Raw genomic sequence first — 8,103 nt, 5'->3', positions numbered from 1 at the left:
AGTGTGCTGTATTCAGGAAACCCATCTCACGTGCAGAGACACACATAGACTCAAAATAAAGGGATGGAGGAAGATCTATCAAGCAAATGGAAAACAAAAAAAGGCAGGGGTTGCAATCCTAGTCTCTGATAAATAGACTTTAAACCAACAAAGATCAAAAGAGACAAAGAAGGCCATTACATAATGGTAAAGGGATCAATTCAACAAGAAGAGCTAACTATCCTAAATATATATGCACCCAACACAGGAGCACCCAGATTCATAAAGCAAGTCCTGAGTGACCTACAAAGGGACTTAAACTCCCACACAATAATAATGGGAGATTTTAACACCCCACTGTCATCATTAGACAGATCAACGAGACAGAAAGTTAACAAGGATATCCAGGAATTGAACTCAGCTCTACATAAAGTGGACCTAATAGACATCTACAGAACTCTCCACCCCAAATCAACAGAATATACATTTTTTTCAGCACCACACCACACCTATTCCAAAATTGACCACATAGTTGGAAGTAAAGCTCTCCTCAGCAAATGTAAAAGAACAGAAATTATAACAAACTGTCTCTCAGACCACAGTGCAATCAAACTAGAACTCAGGATTAAGAAACTCACTCAAAACCACTCAACTACATGGAAACTGAACAACCTGCTCCTGAATGACTATTGGGTACATAATGAAATGAAGGCAGAAATAAAGATGTTCTTTGAAACCAACGAGAACAAAGACACAACATACCAAAATCTCTGGGACACGTTCAAAGCAGTGTGTAGAGGGAAATTTATAGCACTAAATGCCCACAAGAGAAAGCAGGAAAGATCTAAAATTGACACCCTAACATCACAATTAAAAGAACTAGAAAAGCAAGAGCAAACACATTCAAAAGCTAGCAGAAGGCTAGAAATAACTAAAATCAGAGCAGAACTGAAGGAAATAGAGACACAAAAAACCCTTCAAAATATTAATGAATCCAGGAGCTGGTTTTTTGAAAAGATCAACAAAATTGATAGACCACTAGCAAGACGAATAAAGAAGAAAAGAGAGAAGAATCAAATAGATGCAATAAAAAATGAAAAAGGGGATATCACCACCGATCCCACAGAAATACAATCTACCATCAGAGAATACTACAAACACCTCTATGCAAATAAACTAGAAAAGCTAGAAGAAATGGATAAATTCCTCGACAAATACACCCTCCCAAGACTAAACCAGGAAGAAGTTGAATCTCTGAATAGACCAATAACAGGTTCTGAAATTGTGGCAATAATCAATAGCTTACCAACCAAAAAGAGTCCAGGACCTGATGGATTCACAGCTGAATTCTACCAGCGGTACAAGGAGGAACTGGTACCATTCCTTCTGAAACTATTCCAATCGATAGAAAAAGAGGGAATCCTCCCTAACACATTTTATGAAGCCAGCATCGTCCTGATACCAAAGCCTGGCAGAGACATAACCAAAAAAGAGAATTACAGACCAATATCCTTGATGAACATTGATGCAAAAATCCTCAATAAAATACTGGCAAACCGAATCCAGCAGCACATCAAAAAGCTTATCCACCATAATCAAGTGGGCTTCATCCCTGGGATGCAAGGCTGGTTCAACATATGCAAATCAATAAATGTAATCCAGCATATAAACAGAACCAAAGACAAAAACCACATGATTATCTCAATAGATGCAGAAAAGGCCTTTGACAAAATTCAACAACCCTTCATGCTAAAAACTCTCAATAAATTAGGTATTGATGGGACGTATCTCAAAATAATAAGAGCTATCTATGACAAACCCACAGCCAATATCATACTGAATGGGCAAAAACTGGAAGCATTCCCTCTGAAAACTGGCACAAGACAGGGATGCCCTCTCTCACCGCTCCTATTCAACATAGTGCTGGAAGTTCTGGCCAGAGCAATCAGGCAGGAAAAGGAAATAAAGGGTATTCAATTAGGAAAAGAGGAAGTCAAATTGTCCCTGTTTGCAGATGACATGATTGTATATCTAGAAAATCCCATTGTCTCAGCCCAAAATCTCCTTAAGCTGATTAGCAACTTCAGCAAAGTCTCAGGATACAAAATCAATGTACAAAAATCACAAGCATTCTTGTACACCAATCACAGACAAACAGAGAGCCAAATCATGAGTGAACTCCCATTCACAATTGCTTCAAAGAGAATCAAATACCTAGGAATCCAACTTACAAGGGATGTGAAGGACCTCTTCAAGGAGAACTACAAACCACTACTCAATGAAATCAAAGAGGATACAAACAAATGGAAGAACATTCCATGCTCATGGGTTGGAAGAATCAATATCGTGAAAATGGCCATACTGCCCAAGGTAATTTATAGATTCAATGCCATCCCCATCAAGCTACCAATGACTTTCTTCACAGAATTGGAAAAAACTACTTTAAAGTTCATATGGAACCAAAAAAGAGCCCGCATCGCCAAGTCAATCCTAAGCCAAAAGAACAAAGCTGGAGGCATCACGCTACCTGACTTCAAACTATACTACAAGGCTACAGTAACCAAAACAGCATGGTACTGGTACCACAACAGAGACATAGATCAATGGAACAGAACAGAGCCCTCAGAAATGATGCCACATATCTACAACTATGTGATCTTTGACAAACCTGACAAAAACAAGAAATGGGGAAACGATTCCCTATTTAATAAATGGTGCTGGGAAAACTGGCTAGCCATATGTAGAAAGCTGAAACTGGATCCCTTCCTTACACCTTATACAAAAATTAATTCAAGATGGATTAAAGACTTAAATGTTAGATCTAAAACCATTAAAATCCTACAAGAAAACCTAGGCAATACCATTCAGGACATAGGCGTGGGCAAGGACTTCATGTCTAAAACACCAAAAGCAATGGCAACAAAAGCCAAAATTGACAAATGGGATCTAATTAAACTAAAGAGCTTCTGCACAGCAAAAGAAACTACCATCAGAGTGAACAGGCAACCTACAGAATGAGAGAAAATTTTTGCAACCTACTCATCTGACAAAGGGCTAATATCCAGAATCTACAATGAACTCAAACAAATTTACAAGAAAAAAACAAACAACCCCATCAACAAGTGGGCAAAGGACATGAACAGACACTTCTCAAAAGAAGACATTTATGCATCCAAAAAACACATGAAGAAATGCTCATCATCACTGGCCATCAGAGAAATGCAAATCAAAACCACAGTGAGATACCATCTCACACCAGTTAGAATGGCCATCATTAAAAAATCAGGAAACAACAGGTGCTGGAGAGGATGTGGAGAAAGAGGAACACTTTTACACTGTTGGTGGGACTGTAAACTAGTTCAACCATTGTGGAAGTCAGTGTGGCGATTCCTCAGGGATCTAGAACTAGAAATACCATTTGACCCAGCCATCCCATTACTGGGTATATACCCAAAGGACTATAAATCATGCTGCTATAAAGACACATGCACACGTATGTTTATTGCAGCACTATTCACAATAGCAAAGAGTTGGAACCAAGCCAAGTGTCCAACAACGATAGACTGGATTAAGAAAATGTGGCACATATACACCATGGAATACTATGCAGCCATAAAAAATGATGAGTTCGTGTCCTTTGTAGGGACATGGATGAAACTGGAAAACATCATTCTCAGTAAACTATCGCAAGGACAAAAAACCAAACACCGCATGTTCTCACTCATAGGTGCGAATTGAACAATGAGAACTCATGGACACAGGAAGGAGAACATCACACTCTGGGGACTGTTGTGGGGTGGGGGGAGGGGGGAGGGACAGCATTAGGAGATATACCTAATGCTAAATGATGAGTTAATGGGTGCAGGAAATCAACATGGCACATGGATACATATGTAACAAACCTGCACATTGTGCACATGTACCCTAAAACCTAAAGTATAATAAAAAAAAAAATAAAAAATAAAAAATAAATAAATAAAGCCAAAAAAAAGAAAAAAAAAATAGCTCCTATAAGCCAGTAAGAAAAAAGACAAATAATCTAATAAAAATGTTGAAAGAATATGAATGGCCAAATTCACAGAACAAAAAATACAAATGAAGAAAAAATAACTTCAACCCCAATACTAGTCAGGCAAATGCAGATTAAGATAAAAATTAGAGGTTATTTTTTAACCTAGTAGATTGGAAAACAATTTAAAAGTCTGTTAACATCCAGTATTAGCTAAGGTTTGGAGAAATGGACCCCTACAGCTCTGCTAGTGGAAGTGCACCTTTGTGTGTCATGAGGAAAGGTCAAACTTTGAAATTTAAATTGAAAATGCTTATATTCCTTGACCCAGAAATCTTGTTTTGAGGTATATTTCTTAGAGAAATACTCAAACATCTTCAAGGAGAAGTATTCTAGGGTATCTATTGCAACACTGTTTGTAATGCCAAAAAATATTAACTAGAAACACCTAGATATTCTGAATGGAGGAATGGGTAGTGAAGTAGGCTATTGGGTTCTACACAACAGAGTATTATGAAGCATTTAAAAAGAACGGGCTCTGTTTCTGCTTACAAGGAAAGCTCTCCAAGAACAATTCCCAGAATAAAATGTCCCAAGTCTCTTTACTGAAGGCCTACCAAGTACTCGTAATAATAAGGGGGAAAGGCCCTGCATGCTGTGTCTTCTTGAAATCACACAACACCTCTGTTTTCTCTTCTCGTTTCTCTTTCTGAAAATCATAATAGACAGAAGATTTTCCCCACTTAGATATATTCTCAGCTTCCAATTTTCTCGTCTCCTATTTCCTATCTACTTCACTTTTAATTTAACATAATTTAATTTTAATTTGTATTTTTTTAGAGATGGAGTCTCCCTCTGTTGCTTGGCCTGGAGTTCAGTGGTGCAACCCCAGTTCACTGCAACCTCTGCCTCTCGGGTTCAAGTGATTCTCCTGCCTCAGCCTCCCACATGACTGGGATTACAGGTGCTCGCCACCACACCTGGCTGATTTTTGTACTTTTAGCAGAGACGGGGTTTTGCCATGTTGCCCAGGCTGGTCTTGAACTCCTGACCTCAAGTGATCCGCCTGCCTCAGCCTCCTAAAGTGCTAGGATTATAGGCGTGAGCCACTGCACCCGGCCTAATTTAACAGAATTTAACTGAGCAAAGAATGATTCACAAATCAGGCTCAAAAATTAGACACAGAAACAAAATAGGTTCAGAGCAGCTCTGCGCTGCTGTGTAGTCAGACAAAATTGATGAACAGAAAAAGGAAAATGATGTACAGAAAAGGCAGTGAGGTACAGAAGCAGCCGGATTGGTTACAGCTCAGCATTTACCTTATTTGAATGTGGTTTGAACAGCTGGCTGCCTGTGATCAGCCAAAACTCTGTGATTGGTATACGAATACGAATTATTTCACTACCCATTCTTCTGAGCATCTAGGTGTTTTCTATTCACACGTTCATTAGGTGTCAGGTCTGTAAAGCAAAAATAAAACTCTAAGGTCCCCCCAACCAGCTGAATAGACTTCCTCCTCAGCCAAGACTGTTTTAAAATTTAATCTGAGAGACTATTTCAGGACTTGACGGGAAGTGGGGGTCAAATATGCCTCATGATACCTGTCAGGCATTAATATCAATGCAGACTTTAAGTCTGATAAGAAACATTCTACAATCTCATTTCTAAATGCACTTCTCAAAGTGCAGTATTGTTCACCTGGAATATTGCACTGTGATTTTAAATCATCTTTAGTAAGATTTTGACAGTTTTGTAAGCGTTTGCTGCTTCCAGGGACTCATATTTATCCATGTCAATGTAGGCATAGCTGCAAGGTGGAGTGTACTCAGCTCTTCACAAATTGAGGGTTTCATTTTACGGTGAATCTTGCCTTTGGCTCTCAGATCCCCTTGATCAACTTTGCCAATTATTTTCCCTACTAAGCATGTAAGAAAAAGAAACAAAGGGTGACCTAATACAGAAATCCCTGCGAATTTCCAAAAGCCAAAGTTCACAACCCCCCTGCAATGTTGTCATTTACTGCCAGTTCCTGTCTGACCCAATCAGACATCTGAGGTCTCTAACTGGATCCAGGCTAGTTAATTCTTGGATCCAATCTGATCCTGGACCCAGTCCAGTTTCTGTCACAACTTCTGAATGCAGTTTGGATAAAAAATTTGCTCAAACAAACTCAGACAGCTCAAATCATAAATCCGCGGGGCTTCAGAATCTGAGAGAGAATTTAGCAGTAACCCCCAGTTGTGAGACAGCAATGGACACAGTGGGCTGGTGAGTACTGAAACTCCCTCTGCAAAAATTCTAACAGTGAGAAAATTTAACCACCCCACCTCTTGACTGTACCCTTCAAACTGCCCTTCATTCTTCCTGGGCATGGGCCAAGCTAACTTCGGGAAACATTTAGTTTATAGTTTAAATGATAATAGCTCTTCTCCCAAACTCAACCACATTTGTAAAGCTGATGAGAGACCACCAGGGTAAGAGGATGGGAGGAGTCTGATTTCTGTTAAGGTGTAGACATAAATGATTACCTGCCATTATTCTGGAGGTCACAAGACATGGAACTTCCTCAATTACTCCTGCAAGTCACATCACTATTGTAGAACCCAGGATCAGCCTTTTCAGATGTCTTTTCAGGTTTTTGCTTGTCTGATGACTGATGGCTCCACCCAGACCTGCCAACCACTCCCGCGGCCCCATCCAGAAGTGGCTCAGCGTGCGTGAGGACCATCTCCAACATCGCTATCATTGTACCCCCAACCAACCAGCGGCAAGAACCTATTGCCTAGTCACCTCCCCTCTCTTTCCCCAACTATCGTTGAAAAAGTCTGGCTCCCAAATTTTCTGGGGGACTGATTTGGGTAATAATAAAACTCCAGTCTTCTGTTCAGCCAGCTCTGCCTGAATTAAGCTCTTTCCCTATTGCAATTTTCCTGTCTTGATAAATTGTCTCTATCTGGGCAGGGGGCAAAATGAACCCATAGGGTGGTTACAGTACCTTGCTGGGTCACTCGATATTCCTGGAGGGTCACTGGAAGCGCTAGGTGAATCCCACTTCTGATACTGTAAGATTCTCCCTGGGGCCTGAAAGCCTAAGCGGTTGAATAACTCCTCCCTTCTCAGGCCCAGCCCCAAGGCGCAAGGCCGCTTGCGTCCGCAGCGTGCGTGGGCAGATGCGCCAGCAAGATAGCAGAAGCCGGAAGACAGCCGGCCGGAAGACAAGTACCTCTGAAGATGGAGACAGAGGCCATCCGGGTACAACGTTGCAATTACGTCAGACCAGGACACTTCCTGTTTACAGGAGACTATAAAACCTTTGCCCCATCCTCACTTGGGGCTGACGCCGTTTTAGGCATCAGCCCGCCAGCACTCAGGCCGTCGTTAAAACAGCGGCAACACAGCGAGACTCCCGTCTCAAAAAAAAAAATAAAAGGAAAACAGCATGTTGCTCCACACTGTGTCATGTTGTCTGTTGCCGTGCTCTCGAGGTTCAAACCGATACAAGAACCTTACAATAGCATCTGATAAAAGAAAAACTTTAGACAAATTAAATTTGACAGAGTTTAATTGAGCAAAAAACAATTGGAGAATCAGGTACCCCTAGACCCAGAGTAGGTTCAGAGCAACTCCTAGTTTTTAAAAAAATGTTTAACATTTATGAAAATTCTGCAACTTTAGCCTTCAAAATTTATGATGAATTGTTACTTCAGTTACCATCTTTATAAACTTTGAAGAGGTCTTTCCTTTTTAAAATTTATTTATTTTTACATAACATGCTCTTCTGATTTAAATGTAGCTTTTTACCCTCTCCTGCCTCTTTTGTTTCCACTAAGTTGGTTTTGGTTTGTATTTTTCATGGTAATGACTTTCCTGAAATGTGTGATGACCTCTTGATACAGAAGGCAGAAAGAAATTATTTAGGCAGATAGTGACGGTAAAAGAGTCCTTGACAAGGCTTCCCTTCTGACAAAAAGCAGCCCAAGAAATTGTTCTTTTCTAACAAAGAGCAGCCTGAAAAAATCGAGCTGCAAACATAGATAAGCAAGCTGGAAGCTTGCACGGGTGAATGATGGCAGCTGTGCCACGAGGAAAAGGTACCTGGGGCCAGGCATGTTCAA

At 40.4% G+C, this 8,103-nt stretch overlaps 1 long non-coding RNA gene across 1 annotated transcript; it reads left to right on the top strand.

Moving 5' to 3' along the window:
• Nucleotides 1–4,828: 4,828 nt before the first annotated feature.
• On the top strand, nt 4,829–6,875 carry LOC129487700 (uncharacterized). The gene is made up of 2 exons (XR_008659420.1): nt 4,829–4,952; nt 6,623–6,875. It is a non-coding gene; the product is annotated as an uncharacterized lncRNA (long non-coding RNA).
• The last annotated feature ends 1,228 nt before the right edge of the window (nt 6,876–8,103 follow it).

The sequence above is a fragment of the Symphalangus syndactylus genome, chromosome 1, assembly GCF_028878055.3.
Source record: "Symphalangus syndactylus isolate Jambi chromosome 1, NHGRI_mSymSyn1-v2.1_pri, whole genome shotgun sequence".
In the NCBI taxonomy this organism is placed as follows: domain Eukaryota; kingdom Metazoa; phylum Chordata; class Mammalia; order Primates; family Hylobatidae; genus Symphalangus; species Symphalangus syndactylus.
Note: the sequence above shows the minus strand (reverse complement) of the source record. Positions and strands in the feature narration are given on the sequence as shown.